The sequence below is a fragment of the Ptiloglossa arizonensis genome, chromosome 8 (genome assembly GCF_051014685.1).
Source record: "Ptiloglossa arizonensis isolate GNS036 chromosome 8, iyPtiAriz1_principal, whole genome shotgun sequence".
Classification (NCBI taxonomy): Eukaryota; Metazoa; Arthropoda; class Insecta; order Hymenoptera; family Colletidae; genus Ptiloglossa; species Ptiloglossa arizonensis.
In genome coordinates this window covers 18,081,834-18,109,082 of record NC_135055.1, presented here as the reverse complement: position 1 = coordinate 18,109,082, position 27,249 = coordinate 18,081,834, and the positions used below count along the sequence as shown (strand labels likewise).

The 27,249-nt window shown below is 41.3% G+C and overlaps 1 protein-coding gene, 1 long non-coding RNA gene and 1 other non-coding gene across 4 annotated transcripts in view; 2 read left to right on the top strand and 1 right to left on the bottom strand.

Annotated features, from left to right (window-relative positions):
- The window catches only part of Sesn (Sestrin), a 273,229-nt gene that overhangs the window by 190,136 nt on the left and 55,844 nt on the right, over nucleotides 1–27,249 (top strand). The window lies entirely within an intron of this gene.
- On the top strand, nucleotides 6,334–10,066 carry LOC143150241 (uncharacterized). Its single transcript, XR_012992999.1, has 3 exons — nucleotides 6,334–7,379; nucleotides 7,585–7,818; nucleotides 9,005–10,066. It is a non-coding gene; the product is annotated as an uncharacterized LOC143150241 (long non-coding RNA).
- On the bottom strand, nucleotides 26,514–26,586 carry Trnaa-agc (transfer RNA alanine (anticodon AGC)). The gene has a single exon. It is a non-coding gene; the product is annotated as a tRNA-Ala (tRNA).

Sequence of the window (27,249 nt, the reverse complement as noted above, 5' to 3'; positions counted from 1 at the left end):
CGTGTGCGTTGGTCTATCAGTCGCGGGAACATTAATCAACCGTTTGATTACGCGCTATTTTTCTCGCGTAGCATTGTGTAAGCCGGAAGCGGAAAGATTTACAGTGCCTCGACCGTGCAAACGAAATATAAAACATTCGCGCGAGTTTCGTACAATTTTGTCTATTTTTACGGGGGAATCGCCAGCCAACGCCTTCGCGAACAAAATCCTGAAGAATCTTCTCGATCGTGAATCGTCGATCATTCTCATCCAGGCTCGGTTCTCAAGTGCAATCTCGCCGTTATCGCGAAAGAAACGATGCAGAATGTTTTCCAACCGGCGAGCAATAATTCACCGACCGATTCGTTCTGTAAAAAATTCAATGAAAATATTTCCTATCGACGTATCGCGTCCAATTCGATTTTCTCGTCCTTTGAGCTCGTTTCACAAATAGTGAACAATATTTCAAATATTTCAAGGATCCGTTCGACGATTAAAAATTGTAAAAATTTTTTTTACCGACTCATCGTGTCCAATTCGATTTCATTGTCCACCGGGTTAGACGTCCCCGTAACTGTCACCTGTCGTTTAAATTATTTCGTTCACTAACTGAATTATGTACGACGAATCTGATAATCGAATCAGAAATTTCTTTTTTCTCCAATTGTTTTTGGGTATCGAATCTATCTCCACTGGCCACTCGTTACGAAACACGTTGTATAAACACGATTAAGGCTTGTAAATACGCCAAGATTCCTCTCGATCGTTTAATAACATTGGTTATAAAATCATGGATGTATGTTGATACGAACTCTTTAAATTGTTTTTAGCCACTAAATCCATAGCCGTTGCTCACTCATTACGAAACACACTGTATAAATACGATTGACGCTTGTAAATCCGCCAAGATTTCTTCTCTATCGTACGATAGCAAACTTTGGGTTGCACGGTCGTTTAAAGGAACTTTTCTCGTTACTTTTAGACAGTGAGTGTGTTCGTTAATTATTGTCCACGTGTTACGAAACACACTGTACAATCGAAGAGCGTTCGAGAAGAGTGTTTCTCGTTTTTAAGTTCACGACATCGTGGAAATCGCGCCGCCATTTTCGCGACTTGTGTTACTTTTAATCATTCATCGGCTCTCGTGGTTCCCTTGTTTATCAAAAGTCTTCACTGTCTATTTCCCGTTCTTCTTAGTTTCGAGTCGCGTTCAATCATGTCGAATGTAAATTGTCGTCCCGCGTCGCTCGACATTATTCACGGTGGGGCCCAGCAGCGACCGATACCCTTGGCAAAGAATTTCTCGACGTAAATAAGTCGGTAAAATATTGCACTGGAAACCGCTCGGAGCCATTAAGCGATCATGTTTCTGGACGACTCGGAAGAGCCAGGAAGAATTTAGTGTTTTTAATGTAGCAATATTTCTAACCGGCGGTCATATCGCGTGTCTTCGGCTGCTCGGGAACATCAATTTTTATTTTTATGTTTTACGTGGATCTACGCTCGATCGACCGGATCAGTGTTTCTCAAACATTTTCGAAGATCTAGTGATTTTCGACAAAAATGGGTCGTTCAAAATTTTGAATTTTATTTTAAGTTTCGATTAACGATGCGTAGAAATACCTAAGATTTATTTAATGAGTATCGTGGGTCTTTGGCTGCTCCAGAACGTTAATTTTTATTTTTTTGTTTTACTCGATCGTCTGGACTAGTGTTTCTTAAATATTTTCGAAGATCTAGTGATTTTCGAAAAAAATGGATCGTTCAAAATTTTGAATTTTATTTTAAGTTTCGATTAACGGTGCACGGAAATATCGAAGATTTATTTAATGAGTATCGTGGGTCTTTGACTGCTCCAAAACGTCAATTTTTATTTTTTTGTTTTACTCGATTGTCTGGACTAGTGTTTCTTAAATATTTTCGAAGATCTAGTGATTTTCGAAAAAAATGGGTCGTTCAAAATTTTGAATTTCATTTTAAGTTTCGATTAACGATGCGTAGAAATACCTAAGATTTATTTAATCAGTATCGTGGGTTTTTGGCTGCTCGAGAACGTCAATTTTTATTTTTTTGTTTTACTCGATCGTCTGGATTAATGTTTCTTAAATATTTTCGAAGATCTAGTGATTTTCGAAAAAAATGGATCGTTCAAAATTTTGAATTTTATTTTAAGTTTCGATTAACTGTGCGCAGAAATATCGAAGATTTATTTAATAAGTATCATGGGTCTTTGGCTGCTCGAGAACGTCAATTTTTATTTTTATGTTTTACGTGAATCTACGCTCAATAATCTGAATTAGTGTTTCTTAACATTCTTAAACATTTTCGAAGATCTACGGTAAGGATTTTCAAAAAGTGTGTCGTTTAAATTTTGAATTTTTCTCACAGTGTTTCGTCTAATTAGCAATATTTGAAATTGAAAGTTTCAATTAGCAGTACACAGAAATATCAAAGATTTATTCAATAAGTAGTCGTATCGTGTCTTTGACTACTCGAGACCATCAATTTTTATTTTCACGTAATTTTACATTTGCAATCGATCGTTAAATTACTATTCTCGTAACGTACTTTAAAATTGATTTTCGAAAGAATGCGTTCCCTGTAAATTGGAATTTTATTTTCACGAAGTATCGTATAATTTCGGTACACGCGAAAATAAATGTGAAAACAAAAACGATTCGTCGTGGATCTTCCGGTGATTCGTTTAATTAACGTTGGCCGTTTAATTTCTTTCACGAACACCGTTAAAAAACATCGCGAACCGAAAACTGCACGGAGCCATTAAGCGATCATGTTTCCAGACAACGCGGAAGAGCGAGAAAAAATTTAGTGTTTTAACGTAGCAATATTTCTATCGGGTGGTTATATCGCGTGTCTTCGGGTGCTCGAGAACATTAATTTTCACGTCTTGGTAGATCTACGCTCGATCGTTCAGTGTTCCTCAAACTTTTTCACCGATTCCCAAACTGAAACCGAACTACAATTCCTCCACTATACTTGGCAACTGAATCATCGAAACGATATTTCCCCTAAAATTTGATATCCCATTCCGAGAAATTCGTAAAATTTCAATTTACGTTAAAGCTCCGCGCCGCGATAAACACGGATAATATTGACTCGCGCGGAATCATCCGTATGGTTATTTAATAACTAATATTTAATCACTCCGTATCGTCGAACACAATTAAAAGATCCTCTCGTTCCACCGTCAGATAAAACGATCCCGTTCCGAGTGAAGAGTAATAAAAAAAAAAAGAAGAAAAAAAAAATGCTAAGCACGAGAAAACCCTGTGCAAATCGAAACTAAGCACGTACGACGATGCTTCTTAGAAATTTCTATATTTACATCGCGTACAATCTTTTTGTTTACCGTTTAAAATATAATTTTATAACACCGCGAAACGTACACCGACACGAACGTAAATTCAACACAAATATCACGGTTCTCGGATCGGACGCCTCGAGGAGTCAGAAAGTGTAAATAAAATACTTTCGCCGACCGTTTCGCTAATTGTTCCAATCGTTGCTCTCGACATTATTGTCAAGAGTATATATATATACACACATAATATACGTATATATGTAATCGAGAGCTCCTCTGGTCGTCACTGACACGCGCATATTGTTTTTAATTAACAGGCCCGGTGCCGATGAAAAAGCACCGCGTCGAATCGACACGATACGCGGCGTTAACGATGAAAAGTTATCGTACGCTCGAAAATGACTAAATTACACGAACGCGGGGCCCGGAGCGTAACGAGGCCGTTAATACATTTGCATTAATTGAAGGTGTACACCGCTCGGAGGAAGAACGGAACAGGTACTCGAGCAAACGCCGCGTGAAGGCGTGAACGGCGCGTTTAAAAGTCGTATCGAAACAGGCTGTTATCATTTATCACGGATGCTTGGGCCCGTGTTTCTCGAGCGTTTCGCGTGCACGCGCGCGCGCACGATCGTGAAAAGAAAAGAAAAAAAAGAAAAAGGGTCGTGGAAAAAGTGGACGGATGGAAAGCACCGCGGATGGAATCGCGTGTGCGTGTTGCGTCACCATTGTCCACGGTTGTTCCCGATAAACGATGAATCACGCGAGATTATTTTTTTTTTTTTTTTATCGTGGCCGTGAAATCGTTCTCGATGTTTCTGGAAAATGGTAGCGCTTTCCTCGTTGAGCGTTTCGCCCGGCACACCCGGCGCGGAGAATTCTTCAACGCGAGTCGATGATTCGGTCTTTCGACATCGTCCCTCGAAATTAACTGGAATTCATAAACCGTCTGCTAACAATCGGGGAGCAGTTCTATGAAAAGAATGATTTATTTACTCTCATACAAGGCCGGGAGCCGAGCACCGATCCCATGAATCAGAATCGTACGGGTAGCGTATTATTCCGAATAAAGGATGACGAAACACGGCCACCAAAACGTGTCACGATTTATACGAGACGTTTCCACGATCGGACTTAGCGAAATTTTTTATTCGTTCGTTCAGATTGTACTTCTACGGTGCAATTTGAATTCTGAGGGTTGCCACGGTGGAATGTTTCGAAGTTACCCGAATTGTCGCCATTGTACTATCTCAAGGTGTAATTTGAATTCCGAGGGGTACAGGAATGGAAATTTTCAAAGTTACTTGGATGGAGATCTTGAGAGTTACCTGGATAGAGAGTTCGAGTTACTCGAGCGGTTGAGATTGTAGTTTACCGGGTGATTTGAATTTTGTGAGTTACTTGGATGGAAATTTTGAGAGTTAGCTGGATGGAAATTTTTAGAGTTACATGGATGAAAATTTTGAACATTACCTGAATTGAAATTTTTAGAGTTACTTGAATGGAAATTTTGAAAGTTATATGGATAGAAATTTTGATAGTTACTTGAATTGAAATTTTTAGAATTACTTGAGCAGTAGGGATTGTACTTTACTGTGTGATTTGAATTTTGAGAGTTTCTTGAATGGAAATTTTGAAAGTTACCTGAATTGAAATTTTTAGAGTTACTTGAATGGAAATTTTGAAAGTTATATGGATAGAAATTTTGATAGTTACTTGAATTGAAATTTTTAGAATTACTTGAGCAGTAGGGATTGTACTTTACTGTGTGATTTGAATTTTGAGAGTTTCTTGAATGGAAATTTTGAAAGTTACCTGAATAGAATTTTTATAGTTACCTGGATGGAAATTTTGAGAGTTAGCTGGATGGAAATTTTGAGATTTACATAGATGGAAATTTTGAAAATTACCTGAATTGAAATTTTTAGAGTTACTCGAGCAGTTGAGATTGTACTTTACTGTGTGATTTGAATTTTGAGAGTTTCTTGAATGGAAATTTTGAAAGTTATCTGAACAGAAATTTTGATAGTTACCTGGATAGAAATTTTGATAGTTACCAGGATAGAAATTTTGAGAGTTATTCGAACACCAAATGTCGCTCGTTTATACTGGTAAAAGGATGCCACGTTCTCGAGTTTTCAACAAAGGTTTGTTTTTTGAATCAGTCGATTGAAATTTCAGTACGCTTACGTGTCGGCGTATAAAAATATCTTGTATCAGATAAGAAATATCTAGGTAGGTCGTGATACAGTCATTGCGTGGCCACCTGCATCGCCTGATTTTTATCTCGTCTTCTTCCTCCCACCCCCGTTCGAATTGGTTTCCGTTGCATCGGAAGAAATTTTGAACACTTGTGGTCGAAACGAGATGGAGTTTAATACGCAACGTTTCATCTTCGACTAATAACGTTCATCCCGACATAGGACCTAAAATAATACAGGGTCGGGTCCCCCATTATCGACCAAAACTAATTCTCACCTTCACCATCGCGCGATTAAAGATAGACCAGAAAAAAACAAGAGAGAAACTTTAGTGGAGATTGTACAGAAATCATTGATCGACTAAGGCGTCACTGATTCTATTGTGCGTAAGAAATCATGCAACGAATATCGAGTACAATGCAGTTAATGTAAAGGTCGGATGCACGTGCAACGAACCAGAAAACTATCAATCATATTATTTCCCATATAATTTTATTCGTCGGTACTAACAAAGTAACCGATTACTGTTTTATTGAATAACATTTTCATTCTTCAGAATTATTAATTCCTACGAAATTTCCATAAATAAATTTTCCTCCTACCAAGTACCATTAACGTTAAGAATCACCTTTTTCTATTTTATCGACTCAGGCTCGAATTACAACGAAACAACTTTAAGTGCTGGTGAAGGATCTTCCCTTACGTCTATAGTATATATATCTATTCAATACAAATATAATAGAGTCTCTCGTAACCGAATACTCTGACACGAGTACTCCGATAATAGTCGCAAAGACACACGATCCTTAAATACGTAAACAAACTGTCAATACTCTTCGTTTCTTTTTCGATAAATCAAGTTCAATATTGAAAGAACGTCTCGTGTTTCTCATTAGTCGAGTACAGGAGTCTCTGCTGTTTGTAACTACATCGTCGTTTGTTAAAGAATTGCATCAGTTCGCGTGTTGTCGTTCCTTCTTCGATCGATACTGTTTCGTCAACCACCCCGAAACAGTACACGTGTACACTACGTGTTCATTCGACATAAATACGTTGACAGTCGGTCGTCATCTGTCGAACAGTTGCATCAGTCTTCAGGTTATCCCCACAGCAGTCATTCGACTCTCGGTTGCTCTGGATTCCAACCATAGTCGCGCAACGATTAACGACGCGTTTCGGTGAATGGAATAATCGATCGAAAAATAAGAGGAAAAAATTTTCCTCGACCAATGGTGTCTTGGAGCGACATCGTCCTTCTCGAAGGGTCTCCATAAAACTCTCCCTACCTGTACTCTTGTGCCTCGAGCGAGGGTGCGAGGCTGTGCAAGTATAACTATACCAGGCTCTCTCCTCGAGGAAACGTCCACCGTTTCGTCGGACACAAAAGGCTCGTGGAATTTTCCAAGATGGTCGTCCGAGGAGAAATTAACCCCGAAACGCGATCTGGAGTGGCGAGCACGTTTTCTCAGCGTACGATACATCGAACGCGTCGAGAGTGAAAAATACATGTTCCTCGCGGTCGTTCCACGTGAGTTTCCACCGTTTCGAGTGTCTTGGAAAGTGTAACTCTTTATTTTTATCAAGAAAGGTTTCTTTAAAGATAGACGAGATTGCAGCGTTTAATTTCGACCAATAACGAAGCATTGAGATCGATTGCGATCGAGTTTGCGAGAACCTTTGAACGCTTGAATTTTGAGGGAAGTTTGAGAAATTAAACGAAAATATATAAACAGATTAGCGTGGTATATTTGGAAGGAAACTGGAAGAAAGAAAGAATGACGAGTCAATGGGACGGTTAGATACTTAATAAAGTGAGAAGCATTACGATTAAATTACGAAACTTTATCCGAGAGTGTAAGAAGAATTTAATAAAAGAAGTAAGGAGAGAGTATTTAATTCTTGTTATGTAACAATGTTTGAGAATATACAGGAAGAAAAATGGAGGTACTCGGATAAAAGCGTTGTACGAGTATAACGATAAAGACGTATATAATATATTGTTGTCGATTAATTAATTTTAATCGTTCGGTCTTGCTCCCCTTCGTCGGCACACTTTCATCGCCTGCTTCTTTTGAGTTTCAGATTCACGAAACGACAGATCCTTAATTACGACGATTTTATCGGGCCGGTTTATTCGACGTCCACGCCTCTAATTTGCATAAATTGTCATAAAGCACCCGGGAGAGCTTGGGGTGTTCTTAAATCAGTCTTAGCAGTTTTGAGAAAGGTCTGTGGAGATGAGGAACTGGAGGGGAGCCAAGGAGAAGCTTTTTTTTCCCGTTACGGGGACACTCGACTCTTGCGAGACGAGCGCAGGTAGAAATCTTGATGATAATTCAAGCGGGAAAATAATACTCGTCTCGGGGAATTAGGGTCGGACGACACACGAGCGGAGCTGGACGTTGGTCCGAATAATTTTCTAAAAGAAAAATTTGTATCGAATGTAATAGAGAACGAAAATATGTATGCTCGTGTAACACTCTGTGTAATTGTCGATAAGACTTTTTGAACGGTAATGAATGTTCGAATAGTCTTTGAATTATATTCGTGGAATATTCGAATCGTTGAAAGTATTCAGATAGTATTAGAATTATATTCGTCGAATATTCGAATCATCGAAAGTGTTCGAATAGCTGGTATTCGAATTATATTCGTGGATTATTCGAATCGTTGAAAGTATTCAGATAGTATTCGAATTATATTCGTGGAATATTCGAATCACTAAAAGTATTCAGATAGTATTAGAATTATATTCGTTGAATACTCGAATCACCGAAAGTGTTCGAATGCCTAGTATTCGAATTATGTTCGTGGAATATTCGAATTGTTGAAAGTATTCAGATAGTATTAGAATTATATTCGTCGAATATTCGAATCATTGAAAGTGTTCGAATACCTAGTATTCGAATTATGTTCGTGGAATATTCGAATTGTTGAAAGTATTCAGATAGTATTAGAATTATATTCGTCGAATACTCGAATCACCAAAAGTGTTCGAATACCTGGTATTCCAATTATATTCGTGGAATATTCGAATCACCGAAAGTATTCAGATAGTATTAGAATTATATTCGTCGAATACTCGAATCACCGAAAATGTTCGAATACCTGGTATTCGAATTATATTCGTGGAATATTCGAATCAATGAAAGTATTCGAATAATATTCGAATTACACTTGTCGAATATCCGACATATTCATCGAAGATTCGAATCACAGAAAATGTTCGAAAAAATTCCACGAGTGGTCCCAAGCCTACGTACAACACGTCTACGAAACGCAGAACAAATTGTTGCGTCTATGGCCCCCGTAAGAACCCGGCTCGTGAAAGTCTCGCGTATCTAAATGTACAGGTTGTCCGATTTTAATGCATAAATCGTGCCTCGAAAGTTAAACCGTAGGAAATTGGAAACGCGAAGGTCGAGGAAGGTGGAGAAAATCGGTGGAAAATTACTACCTTACATCGTCGAGATTAATCATCCCGGTTGTTGCTGGTTTTTAGGTGAAACTTTCTACTTTATCAGAATCGAGTCCGATGACGTGTCGTTAAAAATGAAACAGTACCAGGAACTCGATTATTGTTCGTATCGGTAAATCGAAGTTGAAACTTTGAAAAATAACTACACCGTCGGTACAAAGTGCAAAAAGAGTAGAAAAACAAATACAATGTACGAGCAGATGCAGACGGTAACACAGTTGGAAACTACGACGTTTCTCGGGAATGCAAACTTAATGCACCTTTAATGCAAACAGTTGAAGTTGTTACAATTCGTGTTAATAAGCGAGTGTTGAATTCGCTAGACACGTTATGGAAAATACGAACCGCGTTTAACAAACTTTTTCCGTTGTCTACGATTCAATTCGATCGTTTATCCTCTACGTACCGAGTGTCTTTTCCTATTCTACCTCAATCCTGTATGTACTCCACGCAGTGTCTACTTCGACCCTGTATGTACTCCGTAATAATTTTTAACGTCACGGTGGAACCTTCTCGACGTGTATAAAATTGAATAAACGGGTAACCGGTGTACGTGCACACGGGACACCCTGTATATCGAGACGTATTAATCACCGTGGCAGTTAACGTTGCACCAGGGATCACAAGCCCGAAACTAAGTGTCCTTTCGTCGTCCACGGCACGTGGATACAATTGCCTGGTAATTTTATTGCATTCTCCGCGCGGTAAGGCACGGCTACCGCATGCAAGACCGGTTCTGCAAAGTGACTTTAACGCCTCGCTTATAATCTGGTATCACGGCTACCGGCTCGAGCTTCACAGAGGCTCTTTGTTCCACGTGAACGCGGCTCGATGCATATGTATGACTGAATTTAGTTTCCAATTTAATTAGCAAATATAGGTTTCCTTTCGCGCGTGAATCGAACGAGGTTAGTGGCTTGGCGTTACTTCGGCGCACCAGGCGTGTCGCGAGTCGCTTTTATCGCGTAGCTTCGCCTTTGCGCTCGGGGCACCTTCGCGATAAGAGTAAACATGGCTCGTGTACACTCGCGTAGAAAGGTGTCGATTTTTAGAAACACGACCAACCCAAATGAACCCCAACTACAATTTTAGAACTTTGAAATGAACATTTTATGAACGAACGAAGAAACGAGACTGGTAATAGCGTCAGTGGTAAAGATAGTTGTGAAAACTCTTATCGACGTGTTTCTATTTTTTTTTTTTTTTGATTGAATAATTGAATTATAATCGTACGAATTGATAGAATTCTATGTCTTACGGTAAATCAAGTTCCGATGGAAAATATCATACCGGTGAATTTTAATAGAGAATAGTACACGTTGCGAATTCTTAGATTTGATTCGAAAGGACTGTAACAGGTGCGTTATCAGCTCGAACGGATCGATCGTACGGAACAAAATTTTCTCAGTCGGCCTGGAATATAGCAATCGATGTATTTTTCCGTTATTGATTACTAAGAATGTCGTGACTCTGATTATCTTTTTATTAACACGAAATGAATGAGTCACTGACAGATATTCGCGTTTTGAACGAAGGTTTTGCAGTTGTAAAAATATTCAGGCGCATAGCGGGCGTTTACGACTAATAATAAGTCATTAACGACGGAGATTAATATTGTACTCCAGGTGCGTGGAAAGACCCTATCGACGAAGTATATCGATCACAGAAATTCTAACGAAAGTGAAATTAAAAAAGAAAAAGTTGGTACGAAGTGACCTTGAATTTTAAAAATTAATAAAATCGTTCGTTACGAAGGAAGCTCGTTAACACTCGTGGATATCATTTCCTTGAAGGTTACTTTCGCTTAAAATCATTTCCTAGCTGTATCCGAAATCGCCCATGGAAATGAATTTTTCATCGATATCTCTGCCAACAGTGAAGAGAAAGCTTTGTTCATTATAAATTATAATTTGTAAAATGAATATTTAACGGGTTTCTTATATTTGTCGCATAATGTACTGTTGCGATAGAAAAATAAAACGGGGAGCTAATAAGATGCAGCTCTTTCGCGAGGACTCGCGATAAATTGAAAATATTGAGTCAGAATTAATCATCGGGGAATTACATCATCCGAACGAAAAAATTTGATATCGCCACGCGGTAGATCCATCCAAAGAAATAAAAATACTTTTACAAACATCGAGCCGATTTTCGTTCGATGTACAGCCGTTTATATCTGTGACAACCTTCGAGTCAATCTGTATCTCGGTTCTCGAGATACTGCATCGATCACTCTGAAGACTGTCGTTTGAAAAAAAAAAGTAAAGGAAAAACAGTCGGTTCGAAAATAATGTTTTCGAAATCGAAATCTTCGCAATGTCAAACTCCAGCCTGACTCGATAAATCACGTGGATGGAGACACATCGAATAACAAGCGACAAACATTGTATCATTAGATGGAAAATTGTACACGTAGTAACACCATAATGTATACGCGACGCTCGACTCGCGAAGCCCGACTCGAGTGGAGCCTTTAAAAAAAAATATAAAAATCGTTAAATTGACTTTACCGCCAAACTAGGCGGACCCATTGCCTCGTAACCGTAATGGCTGCCGTCTACGTTCTCTTCTCGCCTCTTGTCGTATCGTTCTCACCTCGCTCCGCGAGTGTGCGTGCCTGCCTCTTCGTACACGAGGGCTCGTTGTACACGCGAAACGAAAAGTGTCGGCCGTGAAGTGAAGCGCGCCGGAGAAAATTGGGCTAACGAGTTAAAATAAACGGGACACCGTTTCTCGCGCGCTTTCGGTTCAAGGACGGGTGCGGATAGTTTCGTTTTCGCTCGAGTAAAACTTCACGTGACTCGCGTAAGTTGGTCGCGCTGGATTCGCTCGCGGTTAATCGTTCTTCTCCGTGCCCCCTTCCACCTATCGCTCGCTACTTTACTCTCGGCTCCCTCTCGTTTATCTATGGACAAATACACAGTACGTATATCTTACTTTTATCTATTTTTCTCCCTTTCGGTCACCCACTCGTTCACTCGATCAATCGTTTACTCGCTCACTCACTTACTCGACCACTCATTTACTCAACCACTCACTCGTTCAGTCATTTACTCACTCACTCACTTACTCACTTACTTATTCACTTTCTCGTCCACTCGTTCTTTCACCTTCTTACTCATTCACTTACTCACTCTCTTACTCACTCACTTACTCACTTTCTTACTCATTCACTCTTTTACTCACTCATTTTTTCACTCTCTTATTCCTTCTCACTCAATCACTCTCTTACTCACTCATTCTTTCACTGTCTTGCTCTCACTCACTCACTTACTCACTCTCTTATTCTCTCTCACTCACTCCCTCTCTTACTCACTCATTCTTTCATTGTCTTGCTCTTACTCACTCACTTACTCGCTCTCTTATTCTCATTCACTCACTTACTCACTCTCTTATTCTCACTCACTCACTTACTCACTCTCTTATTCTCACTCACTCACTCACTCACTCACTCACTCTCTTATTCCCACTTACTCGCTCGCTCATTCTTTCACTCTTTCACTCTCTCACTTTCATCTCTCTCTCTCTCTCTCTGTTTCGCTCGGCTCGGTCGCCCGGTCTTTCACTTCTCTCTTTCCCTCGTTTCACTCGTTGGCAATCGAACGTCCCGCAAACCATTATCCACGAGCCACTAATTTCCCCGGTCTGACTGTCAGTACGGTTTATTTCTGCAAGATGGGTTACGGGGTCGGAAACGAAAAACCCCCGTCATGGGGCCGTGCGTTCCCGCTGGGCGAGGTACGCCTAGCCTTTAAAGGGACAAGGGATTTGTGAAGATCCTCGTGAAACGACCAGAAAAGAGCCGGGTGGGAGAGGGATCCCGAGTGGCCCCGAAAGGGAGACGGATGGAAGGGCATCGGGTCGAGGGACGAGGGTGGCCGAATGTAATGATTTGAATGCCTCGAGAGGAATCAATACTCCGTGGATTTCTCTCGTCGAGGACACGGGAACACCTCTCGGTTCTCTTTATTTCTTCGCGAATCTCTGAAATCATCGCGTACACACACGCAAGACCGCGAGCGTTTAGCGGTAAGCGGCTCCGAGTGTCTGCGTGCCCCGAGGACGATAATGATGTTAACATTTTGCAACAATTACGCGAGCATTTCGATATTCGCCTGGGTAATCTGCCGTCGTAACGGATTGATTAATCGACGTTGGTTCGAAACGACACGGTTAGTCATCTTGGCGACTCTATAATTGTCGCGCCACGAGGCTGCTTCCAGAGATTTCGATGCGCGATAGGAACCAACTCCTCGAGGGTTTCGGCGCAATCTGTGAAAATAAATTTCTCGTCATACACGGATTCCTTCTTTAATCATTCTTCGAACGTTTCTACGAACGACGATTCTAAACAAATAACGTGAGTTTTATTTGCAACAATTCTCCGAAGAGAATATTCATAAATTCCCCGACTGACTTTGAATTCGTGTCTCGAACACTCTGAGAATTAATTAAGCGGATTATTACGGTTGGGTGGGAAATAATTTCGAGATGGATATCTTTTTAGCGATTTTACGACGGCTTCGACGATCGTGCATTCCCTGGAGGAGGTTTTTCCAGGGGAGAAAAAACAGCGGGTAACAAATTGTCGATCAACTTTGTTATGACGTGTACCGGCCGTAGGGTAACCCTCGCGCGTTCACGTGCACGAGGTAGGGGTAGAAAAAAAAAAAGTACATTTCAATTTGAATCGCGCGTTTCCCTCCACGCAACAATGGACTGCTCTTTGAGTGTGCACGAGGAGGAGAAAATCAAGGGGGAATAATCACCCTCCGAGCAAATATGGGTCACGATAGAAGCGTCGGATAAGCCGTATGTTGACCGGCGATGTGAACCTAGAATAGAATCACTGATGCAGATTTATCTCTAAGCTGTAAAATAAATTCTCGTATAAACGTACGTTCGCGGGAATTCACTCGTCGCCATTTTTTTCGTCGAGATCTCGATTCCTTCCAGTTTCTCGTTCTCTGGACATTTTTCAATAAAGAAACACATAGGTACGAGAATGTTCCAAACCTAACGTATATTTCTCAATAAAAGCATACCTCCCACAAGGACAATCTTTAGAAAAAGATACTCGAAATTCACGAGAACACTCGTTAAATAATTTTGAGGTTACGTTCGAACATATTTAAAAAAAACATACTTTGTACAAAGGACAAACTCTAGGAATGAAGCACGTTCTCTGTTCACAAGTCACAAGACACTTGTTAAATAATTTTGAGGTTACGTTCGAAGAATTTTCTCTACTTTTCCTCCCCTCTGAGAACCATCCCCCACTCGTTCACATTTACACAAGAATATTCCAGAGGAAACGCATATTTTCGAATACAATAAAACATACTTTGCCCAAGTACGATCTATAAAAAAGAAGTGCAGCCGGTTCATAAATTAGTGAAGCGATTTTGAGGTTGTATTTACAAACGCCGATTCCCCCGATAAGTGTTCGATAATTACGGACGTCATAGTTCCCGCGTGATTGGTCGCGGGTCACCGAGACGAACATCGACACGGACACTCGCAGAAAAAAAAAAAGAAAAAAGTGTGTTAATTTATGAAAAATACTGCGCGATCTTACGAAATAGTTGCGCAACGATACAAAGGCAACGGTTCCTCTTTGATGTTCGCGCGAGTCATCGTGTGCCCCCATCGTGCGGCGAACAAAGAAACCGAGGAAGGGTGTTTTCATCGGATCCGCGTTGGCACGCTCTCGCGATGGTTATCCGCGATTTTTTCGTCGGAAAAATGCACAATTATGGCTGATTAAGTTTATCTATAGTCCTCGCGCGTGGTCTATTTGCAGCAGCTGACGAAACTCGCTTCCGTGTTGCATCAGGCGGACGATAACCGGCTTTGTTTACCGATCGTCGATAATTACCCGCGTTTCTCCTTTTTTCCCCTCGATCTTTGCCCCCCTTTTCCTCCAGCCTCGCCCCGCCCCCAATGCGCGTGCCGCAAACTCGAATCCCTCTTGTCAAAACACCGATACCCTCGATTACGCTGCGCCGAGAATTCATCTCTTGGAACGCTCGAAGATGGCGAATTCACTCTTGTAAAATCTCGAAAGAAATTCTCTGTTACACAGGGGGCCTGGGGGGTCGTGAGCAGTCCCCCTCTGAGGTTCAATGAGTATTACAGTGACCTTGAAGACACCCCAAATGTTCGTAGAATATTACCAACGCACTCGTTCGAAGATGGCGAATTCAGTCCGCTTGTAAAATGTCGAAAGAAATTCTCCATTGTGCAGGGGGCCGGGGGGTCGTAAACAGCCCCCCGTGAGATTCGGTAAGTACCACGGTGGCCTTGAAGATACCCTAAATGTTCGTGAAATCCCACCTCCGCGATCGTAATGGTGAAATTGTGCCCCCTCCCCGGCGTCAGGTACCCTCGAGAGGCAGCTGATCCTCGGGAGGGGGTACAGCGAAATTCTCGGCTCCCCCGGTTTGTAAATACACGCATAATTCGGACGTGTTTTTGATTCTCTTTACGAGCGACCCCGTGTGGCAATAATACCTCGTGCCAGTCACGATCCAGGTGAACCCCGCCCATGGGGTCGTAAGAGGTCCCCCTTTTATGCCCTCCGTCGCCATTTTCTCTCTATCAACAGCCACGAATCGCCGGTTTAGGGGTGGAAATCGCATTTCCACGGGGACGCCGATTCTTTTTATCGCCGTGTGGTGGGACGGGGTTTGCGCAACCCCTTTTATTCGAAACGTACGACGACTCGGGGTACGGGAGTGGGCTGCACTGCGAGCAACGGGGATGAAATTTATTTATTTATTATATTGAAATTCAGAAATTATCGACCGAAACTTCTCGAGTGTCTCGGTTCGTCAGAAACCCTTTCTTCTCCCCGAAATTGTTCGGTGGAACGAACGTAACGTAGGCGAGGTCTTGTGAATTATTAGGGGTTGGGATTCCTCGAATCGTGGTTGTGATTCGTTGCAGGAAATAATCTAACGGGTGCAACGATTTTTCCATGCAACAGTTTGCGTCGACAGGATTCTTTAAATGTTATTTCGATCTTAGTGTTTTCTTCGGGTCCGTTTCGACCCATCTTGTTCTCGAAATACATCGTTCTACGATCAGCGCTAGTGTAATACATGTAACACCATGCTCCGGTATTTTCTTAACCCTCTCCTGGTACTCGAAAGTTAAAAACGTGAGTGCTAACGTTCGGGACATATTTGACCCGAACACTTCGATTGTACAGTCGAAGAAAGCTTTAAGGTTAAAGTGTGCGGGGTTGTTGCACCATCGTACATCATCCAGCGGCGTTGCAACTCGACGTGTACGACTCGCGATAAATCATCTCGGCTGATGGCTCCTACGAATATTGCTTTCGACGCTTAGCAACGTACCAAGCGTTACTGTAAAGAACCGTGCGTGTGGACACCGCGAGGAATATACGATGCGGGGACCGACTCGAAACCGACCAAACTCGATAAATCGCGCGGACGGTGACACGACCAACGAAAGAATATCGCATTCACGCGACCAGGGGCCGTTAAAACTATTCGTCGAATGTGTGTCAAATTAGGCAGTCGCGGTTGCCGTGGCGAAAATCTATAAATTATCGCTCGACGGTTTCCTTCGACCGATCATCCTCCAACTGGGACAGTATGGTCGGCGCGTGCAGCTTTCCTTTCCACGAAATTTTCCACGTTGATCCAACAGATGTCGAAACTACAACCTAACGAAGAAAAACCTCTTGTAAATTATCGCGTTGCATCCTTCGTTCGACCATTCACGTTCTACCGGAAACGGAGTGGCAACCCCCCTCCCTCCCCATGAGTCGGTTTCTCTTTTTAAGAATCGCGAAGGTACCGTAGCTGCGCTCCTTTCTTCCGCGCTGTCACGTCTGTGTATTATTACTCGCGCAATTTTCAGAGTTGCCTCTCCCGTTCGTCCGGGAACCTTTTATTATGCCGTTGACACATGGCCCGCAATCACTTCTGCACCCCTTCCGCAGCCCCTGACCCTGCGGAGGGGTCGTAGAGATCGCGGAGTTCGCGCTGCGGCCCCTAATCCCCTTCACGAAGCAGCCTTCAGCGAGTATCGATTTATCGAGACATAAATTCCTACGAGTGGTTCGTGGCTGGCATCGATTATTTTCTCGCGTCCCTTCTCCTTTCCGACCTCTCCCGATCGTTTCTTATTTACGACTTTCGCTGCCAAATTATAGCAAAACCCCGTTTAAAAGGTGCCGTCTTTCACGAATCGCGTCGTATCGTCGCGAGAGTGGCATTATAGTATTGGCGAGATTCTCCCGATGAAAACGAGTACAAACACGACCCTGTTCGGACCACTTTTTCTTTTACTTGCCATAGAAATTTTTGAAAAATCGTTTACCGCGCGCGACCAAAAGTAGTCCGAAGTGGGTCGTGTTTGTACTCGTTTTCATCGGGGAAACCTCACCTGTTCGTTGACGAAGCTTTCACAAAGGTACAACGAGAAATATAAAAATTTACAATTCGCTCGAGTACGATCGGTGAGGTCTTCGAATCCACGATCAGCTACTGAACGATCTCTCGAGCGGAAGAAGTTAAATCGGTGGTTCGGTGCGTTTTATCGAGGGACGAACGCGACGTTTTAACGAGGGGTCATCGTATATCCGAGGTAATGGTGGTTAGACGTCCCCTCTTCGAGTGACGATCGATCCCCGGGCTCTGGTCGTGTTATGATCGCAAGGAAAATGAGCAGGGACGCGATATGTGCATTGTTTGACACAGTTTTATGGTTCCCGATCGTAAAACGCGCGGCTCCTCGCTTAATCCCCCGCGACCCGTAGATCGTATCCGGTGAAGAATATTTCGTTGGGAGAGCCGGGTAAGGGAGAAGGGCGTCGCGAAAATATATCTCGAATTTTATGTCCCGGGCCGCTAACTTTTTCGCCTGCGTCGCGAGCTTTCCCGCCGGTTTTCTACGAAAGCTCTCCTTAATTTACTGCCGCATAAAAGTCGCTCGCCACGGTTTAAGGGCGCGCATCGATTCGATGGTGTTTTCGAGCGACAAAGGAACCGCGCCGGGGGCCGATCCTGCTTCGTGCTGATCACAATGTGATACGATGTAATTTGATAAATTTATTCGAACGTGAGAGCGTCGTTTAACGTTCGTGGGAACGACTTCGAGAGTAGGACTCTTCTGGACCAGGCTCGTCGGGAACTGCTTATCGAATTTGTTTTTTTTTTTCTTTTTTTTTTCTCCCTTCGAACACTTCAGGGATTCGAATACGAGATTCCAGTGGTAAGAGGATCGTAGAAAAATATAAGTTTACGTTCGAGAATATTCGCGAACCGGTCACGAAATATTCCTCTTCTTTACGATGGATTTCCGAATCTGTTTAAAAATACGGAATATCGATCTAACGTTGTTTTAACAAGGAAGGGAATCCTTGATGCAAGTATGGATGTAAATTCGTGGTTGTTTCTTTTAAATTCTATTACGGTGAATGAAAAATGGAAAGAACGGAGAGAAATGTGGAATATTTTTAAAATGACGACACTGTGAAGAAAGCTCTTAAGTGTTTTGTTGCTTCGAGTAAAACGCAAGATACTGTGATAACTAAACAAGTAAGATAAGAAAGTAATAAGTATAATAATACTTTTATTACACAATGTGTACGTGAAAATACGAAATTTCGCGTAGTTTTATCAACGTACACTGTCAACTTTCACTACCTTAATTGACTTAATTGTCGGAACTTTGTCGTATTAAGGAACGTTAAGATATGAGGATAATTTAACGATGATGTAATATTTGCATTGTATTCCTTGTTGTCTTAAAAAAAAAAAAAGAAATAAAAGGGAGGTAGGTCGATCATTTCATTTTCCTCAAATACTAATTGAATCTAAATAAAAGAGGTTGGACAATGTTTTATCTATCGATAACACTCTTATTTTTTATTTGACCAACAAGATCGACATAAGTTAATTTAACGAATACAGGTCGACCGTGGACACTTGATCCTCCAATGGGCGTTCCAAAGCTTCGACACTCGATAAATCAGCGATACTGCTTCCGGGCATAGTTGGGCGTTATTCTAATAACTTCGAATAAATCTTTATCCAGATAATTACACAAATGAAACTGTTTTATTTGAATAATTCATCGGACAATCGTTATTCATTATTCGTAGTGTACGTCTGTAACGGATAAAAATTTACCCGATTAATGCAGATGAGCAAGTAAATATTTATTCGTTATGTAAATGATTAAACTATCTTTTACGTACGTACGCGTGTGTCTTTGTCGTGGTGCGTATGTGGTATGTATGTTGTGTTATGATTAATGTCATGTGCAATGTGTACTATGTGGTATGTGATGTGTTATCAAAAAACAGCCATTTTTTTTCTGCGCTTAATTATCTTCCTACAAATTCAAAAGCTCCTTATTCATGAAATTGCATTCCCCACGACCGGTAGTATACATAATTCGGTATTTATAGTGACGTTGACGTCAAATACCGGTGCTGTGTACTTAACCGTACCGATTAGTCTCCTAGTAGCCTAGGACGAAAGGCAGCTGCTTTGAGAAACCAGTTGCGTTCATCGAAAAAGTGTATTTTAAATTTTCTTCTCTAAAAAATGTATATGCACTGTTTTGAAATGAGCTATTTTCTATATCGATTATTTGCTAAGGATGATCGAATTAAAATAGGTGGTGTATTAAGACTCAAATATTCGAATAGCAGTACTCGAAGACTCCATTATCCAAGTAGTATTCGAATTGTGTATTCGAATACTCAAATATTCGAGTAGTGATATTCGAATACTCAAATATTTGAGTAGTAATATTCGAAGACTCAAATATTCGAGTAGTAATATTCGAAGACTCAAATATTCGAGTAGTAATATTCGAATACTCAAATATTCGAGTAGTAATATTCGAATACTCAAATATTTGAGTAGTAATATTCGAAGACTCAAATATTCGAACAGCAATATTCTAAGACTCAATTATTCAAGTAAAAATATTCGAATATTCAAATATTCGAGTAGCAATATTCGAAGACTCAAATATTCGAGTAGCAATATTCGAATACTCAAATATTCGAGTAGTAATATTCGAATACTCAAATATTTGAGTAGTAATATTCGAAGACTCAAATATTCGAACAGCAATATTCTAAGACTCAATTATTCAAGTAAAAATATTCGAATATTCAAATATTCGAGTAGCAATATTCGAAGACTCAAATATTCGAGTAGCAATATTCGAAGACTCAATTATTTAAGTAGAAATATTCGAATATTCAAATATTCAAGTAGCAATATTCGAAGACTCAATTATTCAAGTAGAAATATTCGAGTAGCAATATTCGAAGACTCAATTATTCAAGTAGAAATATTCGAGTAGCAATATTCGAAGGCTCAAATATTCGAGTACCAATATTCAAGTAGTAATATTCGAAGTTCAGTCATAGCGTTCGAACAATCGTAAAATATTCGAATGCGAAATTATTCCGGTACTCCTCAATTACAATTACATCCGGAGCAACTACGAAAGCAATCGGCAATCGGAACAACAGGGAAACGTCCGAAGGAAAAACATCGATCGCTCGAATTTTCATAGCAGTGGAAACCGATTGTGGCGGAAAATGTTGCAACAACGGTATTTGTCCGCTCGATATCGCTGTTTACGAAATTCGACGGTTGTTTGCGCCGAATCGGGCGCGATAGAAGCTTGGAAACCGTTGCAGATAATTTTTCGCGCACGTCACTCGCGGCTCGAAGGTGGGGCGGTTATTTTTTCACCGTTCTTTTTTCTTCTTCTTCTTTTTTTTTTTTTTTTTTTAATTCCTCGCTCCCGATATTTCGAGCACCCGAGTGTTGTTCGACTATATTTTACGTCATCGTAGCCTGGCCAGCTACCAACTGGACGTCCCGTCGCGGCTTCCAGGACCGATTTCCGTTCGACGGGGCTTAATCGTTTTTCGATTATCTGCTCGACAAATAACGGCCACGAGGCCGCGTACCAATGAAACGCGGCAGCTTAAACAAACAACTTCTTAACCATCGTCGTGTCTCGAACGTCCGGACGAGGTACGTTAACGCGAGACGCTTGAAAATCTCGTTATTCGAAATCCTGCTAAAGCCTCGAATGAAACATCACACGATGGGATTTACGTTAATCCGACGTCGAGGCCTCGTAGCCTCACGGAAGATTTTCTGACGTTCTTGACGGATTATAACGCGATCTCCAACCGGTAGAGGTCAATTCAATCTCGATAAAACAAAAGGAATAGTAAATACGCTCCCCCACCTTATCCCGGCGAATGTATATTTTTTATTCGTTCTCCCGACGAAGGCGATCGTTGAATCGAATCGAACGAAGGACGATACTTCGAACAAAGATCCCTCGATATCGTTCCCTTTTATCGTAGCTACCGTCCAGGACGACGGTACACCGATGTATCGATAGCAGATCTTCGATTTCGTAAGTCCGGATTAATTTTGGAAGGATTTTGTACAACGATTTCTCGACGTGTCGCTAGAATTTGCATCTCGTTACTTTCTCGAGTCCCGAGACAAGGTTCAAACACGGTTTCGAGGACAGGTAGGTGCAAAGTGGGGAACATTTCGGATTAACGGACAGTCACGACCAATCAGATACGGTCAAAACGATGATGGAACAGTGTATCATTTTGTCCCGGCGTTATCAGCTCTGCATTCTCCGGACTGCTTGAAAACACACTGTTTACACGCGCGCGTGGTCGAGGCAATCTTCCGTCGGCAAAAATTCTCGCGTATCGTATTGTCTATTAAGAAACGAGAGGAAAAAGAAGAAAACGGATGTAAAAATCGATGCAAAACAGATGTTACGCGCGTGTATTAACGATTCCCGTATATGGCGGGGGGCAGTGTCTGGTAGCATTGGGGTTCATGGTCCCGTTCCCCCTCGTAAACGCCCGTTATCAGGTGTTACAACTGTGTTGTCGGTCGTTATCGCGCGAAAGTACAGCAATTAAACGGCACGGCCAATATTCGTAAACAGATTACGCCGGTGCAACGTGACGATCTTGTGTACTTGCAGTGTTCCGGTGGAATTATGCAAGAAGCTATTTACGGCCGGCCTTAAAGCACCCGTGCTCGCATGACGAACCATTCGTAATTACCGAATGTGTTTACCGAAATCGCGCGAAAAACAATCGAGTAACTTCCACCGTAGGGTTGGCCACGTAGCTTTCGATTACTCGATATCCGATCATTTTACAGGTATTCGAGTGTCATTGCTCGGATATCCGAGGATTCGAATATTTCTACTCGAATATTCGAGTAGTCGAATGTTGCTATTTGAATACCTGGGTATTGGAATATTACTACTCGGATATTCGAGTATTCGAATATTTCTACTCGAATATTCGAGTAGTCGAATGTTGCTATTTGAATACCTGGATATTGGAATATTACTACTCGGATATCCGAGTATTCGAATATTTCTACTCGAATATTCGAGTAGTCGAATGTTGCTATTTGAATACCTGAGTATTGGAATATTACTACTCCAATATTTGAGTATTAGAATATTACCACTCCAATATTTGAGTATTGGAATATTACTACTCCAATATTTGAGTATTGGAATATTACTACTCCAATATTTGAGTATTGGAATATTACTACTCTAATATTTGAGTATTGGAGTATTACTACTCCAACATTTGAATATTGGAATATTACTACTCGAATATTTGAGTATTGGAATATTTCCACTCAAATATTCAAGTGATCGAATAATGCTACTCGAACGATCAATGTTACTCGAATCATGCTACTCGGATATTCAACTAAGTAAATACTTCGCGCACGTTATATAGACTCTATATTCCTTATCGTGTTACATTTTGTTACTCAGACTGCTCAGGTATTCGAACCGTAGGTACTCAAATGCTCAAGTACTCGAATTATATTCCCCAGATATTCGAATCGCTGAAACAACTATTCAAATACCGAATGATTCGTCGAATAGAACCTTTACTCTGTCAAATTCGATTCGTATTTTTCATTCTTTCGTTCAATCTTCGTTCGTTCTGCCATTTAATTTTTTACGCTCGTCCGCAACTTTGGAAATAACATCGGGAGTCGCGACGTCGGAGTATAATTCGAGCAAACATTTATAAAAGTGAATCGCCTTAACAGCGATCGGCCAGACTATCGCTCGACCGATAGCGTGTTATTATCTCCCCGCTAATACGAAGACCGCGCATTTTCGTCTCCTATTATTGATATTTCGTTGTCAATAGAGCCGCAGATAATGCGGTCGTGTGCTCGCCGGCAGCGATAATGTTCCATGTTTTCGTGAAACAAAATGTACGGACGGGACTCGCGCGACGGGATGACACGGATATCTAGGCTTTATCAGCCGAGCGTATTGTTATTGCAAAATTCTGTCGCGCGGAATCACACCAACCGATCGTACTTGACAGTATCGTTGATCGGGTTAAACGACGAGTGACCGTTTCACGCGTTCCAATGCCCGTCCACAGGGCCATTAACCCTTTATTGCTTGAATTTTATTTTATCGTTGAAAAAAAAAAGAAAAAAAAAAAAATTCCTAGGTATCTACACTTTAAATAATAAATTCAAATACTCGTACCCGTGGAACCGTTTAACGTCCGGTAAAAACAACACTGCGATCGAATTGCCAGGTAATTGAGCAAATTACCAAGTAACTTCACAGGGATTGTTGTCGTAAATGTTTTTTTTTAATACGATCCAGGGCGATAAAAAGTCAGTTGAATTTTTCACAACTTCCTCGAGTTTCCACGAATACAATACTGTTCTCTCAGTGTCTTCGAGTTTAGAATTTTTTATGATTCAGAAATAGGAAATTTAGCAACGAAAAATGGAATATTTGTTGGTAAATTCAATGCGTCCGTGAAGGTTTAAATTCCTTGTGGGGGGAACGATTCACGAATTTGAGATATCTCGAGAACCCGCTAAGCAGTCTGTGTATCGATATCAGCTGCAAGAAAGTAACTGTATCTAATCTAGCTATCTGACGAGTCATTTGCTTCTCTGTCATTACATCTCGTATTTGCGTTCACGTTTCTCCGTCCACGACTCGGACCAGTCACGTGTACACGTGTTCCATACTTTTTTGCTCAATTTTTTTTTATTTACCGACTCTATCTCGACTACCTACAGACACTTTTACCACTTATTTCCCCCTCTCGAACTTCGTTCGTTGCTAAGTGACCATCCCTGCCCCCTGCCCCTTGTCGACGCAACGCATCGAATTAATCTCTACTGCAATAAGCGAGTAGTGATTGCAATAAGCGAGGGATTGCAATAAGCGAGGTACCGTTCTATATAAAAGAACCGATTCGAATACTTTCCCCGAGCAACCGTAGTCGGTTTTCGACCGTTGAAAAGCCTTTTAGGTCATTGTATCCTTCCTCTTAACCATTTCCTCCAAATTACGATACCCACACTCTGCTAGCCACGGTAACATCTGTACCGCACGTTTCGCTTCAGGAACGGGCACAGTCTTTATCTAAATAAAAGTTTCCAATAACGTACACAACGATGAACTATTACGCAAAACTTAGAATTTGAAAGGTCGTATATAAGTCACTGTACAGTAGTGCCTCGCATAATGATCGAAAATCGAAACGACGAATTATCAATATCTAATGTTTTCTATCGCTCAACCGAAGGATGGACAATGAACAAACAGTGGATGACTCCTGATCACGAATCCGAGCGAGATCTATCAATAACCGAGGCATTACTGTAGATTAGTTTCGTTCATTGTCTATTATTTCAATAAAATTTTCCCCGTCTCTGCACAACGGACACGAACACGGAACGTGTCGTTTCGCGGTTACAAGGCATTGTTACACGATCGTAACATATATCGAAACCGTCTTCGTCGCTTTGAAGTACCTTGTACAAATTCAAAGCTCGACGGTTATCGATGTACAGTGTTTTCCGTCGTCTGTTTAAAAAGACACAAATAACGGGCGACTCCAGATCACGAGTCCGAGTGGACAGTTATTATAATATTATCAATAACCGAGGTACTACTCGGTCGCTTCGAAGTACCTCTAGCGCGTTGCAATAGAAAATCTTTCTACCGTAACTGTTCGATGCGCGATAGTACACCGTGTTAGCTCGCGATTCGCTAGTCGATTCGAGCGACAAACATTGGTCGTATCGCGAACGTTTCGACCACGGCTCTGTTTCGACGCCGGAGGACGCCGAGCGTCGCCCCATGGTCCCCGTGAGTGATAACCGCGCGGCGTTATCGTCCTTATTGACATCAAAATTTCGGTTGGCGATCTAATCTGCACTCGAGGTGCTCCATTTTTATGGGAACGCATCGCACGGTGTGCATAGAATTATACAGGGTGGGGAATCATCGAAGCATTCGAAACAAGATTCTTTTGTGGATCCAGCTTGTCTATTTGCGTGACTATAAGCGGGTACTCCAAACGCGAGAACCGCAGGCAAAGATTGACGTCTTCGTCGGGAATAGTTAAGTGGTCGATGCACTTCTTGCATCGTATACAGGGTGCTAAATTAGTGAGTGCACTCTTGAGGTATTATAGGACTTGGAGAGGAATAACGGATTAACAAACGTGGCTCTGAAAATCATTTATTCGGTTCATAAAAAATACTCTCGATATTATTTACAGCTACGATCATTTTTCTATATATTTTTTCGTACGAGAAACTATTTAAATATTGTTCAATATATTTTTTTTACTCTTAGAAAAGAAAGAAAGGATACGATAGAGGGTTGAAGAAAACATTTTGGGAAAACAATTTCCAAAAATGAGATCGAATGTGCAAGATATCGGAACATTAATATAGAATGACCCAATATTTATAATAGGCACATTATAATTGTAGAGTGAAACTACCGAAGGGGCTAAGTGCCAAAATTAGACAGATTGGAATTTTTCCATAATTAGGTGCCTACGTGCCATTGCCAATAACTCAGGGAGCTGGCGTTCTGCCAGCAGTCGCACATACAATGTTCAACAATGTTCTCTTGTTGAGCATTTGTTCGTTACTTTTGCAACAGCGAGTTAAATAAAATGTTTTCTTTTCATAATTAATGAAACAGCGTTCGCCACTTGGCCCCTATGGTACCTACGTTCCGTATCGATTTCACTACGTTCGAGGCACGAGAGTGAAACAACATTAAACAATATATGCACGGTAATTATAAAATTGCTCAAAAATCTGGCAATAATTGAACGCATCGTTTATTTTCGCAACGATGTACGTTACGATAACACGGGAATATAAAATTAAAAAATATCCCTCTCGTAATTGTTATATCGGTGCAATTATTTATAAAGATTTGCAACCGAATTCCCACGCAAATATAAATCATTTATTTTAATAGAACACCTCTGCAATGTAACGAATGGCAGAAATTTCGGACACTTTCGGACCCGTTGAAAAATATCGTGTGTTCAAAACTTTACATATTTTTTACAAAAATTTCAACAAACATTAGAGTACGTGTACAAGGAAAATTTAGGGTTTTTTTGATAATAGAGGGAAAAAAAAGATTTTGGAGGCGCCGGGCATCGATCCCGGTACCTCTCGCATGCTAAGCGAGCGCTCTACCATCTGAGCTACGCCCCCCTGATAAACAGAAGTGAAATTCCACGAAACTTCCGCAGCGCAGACGTCGATGATAACGCGTCCCAATTTCTTAATATCCGATTTTTTAGAAGATCCGTGGCCGTTAATTGACAGGCGACCGATTGCGAGCCGGCTGCATCCGGTTCGTCCTAAGAATCGAACTATTGTCCTTCGCGAAATTCGTTTATCGCCGATCTCTCTCTATTACTCATGGTTGAATCATCGTCTATGTGTGTCAGATCGTTGCACTTAACGACTCGCTAAGCCGTGGCCTCTTGCAATCGTACGGATCAGGGTAATCACGGAACGAAAAACCGTTTGATTCTCTTTCTCAATTAACATCGCGTCTTACGACGTCCACTTGTACCATGGCATTGTTAACATCGTCTATTGTTTCTACTGGTCATTATCGAGGTTGGGTTAATAACAACCGCCCGCGTAGCTGTGCCACTGTACCGTAAACGTATACTTATTTTTACTTCTGTACATTAATTTTCATTTCTCCTCTTTCTACCCCCCCCCCCCCCCCACCTTGTCGCAGCCAATACTTATCTAGGTGCAATAAAGATGCATTATTGTTATTACGATAAGCCGGACAGGCCTTAACAATTTCTGACGGTATGGACACGCGAGGCACAATTTACAGGAATGGTACATTAACCT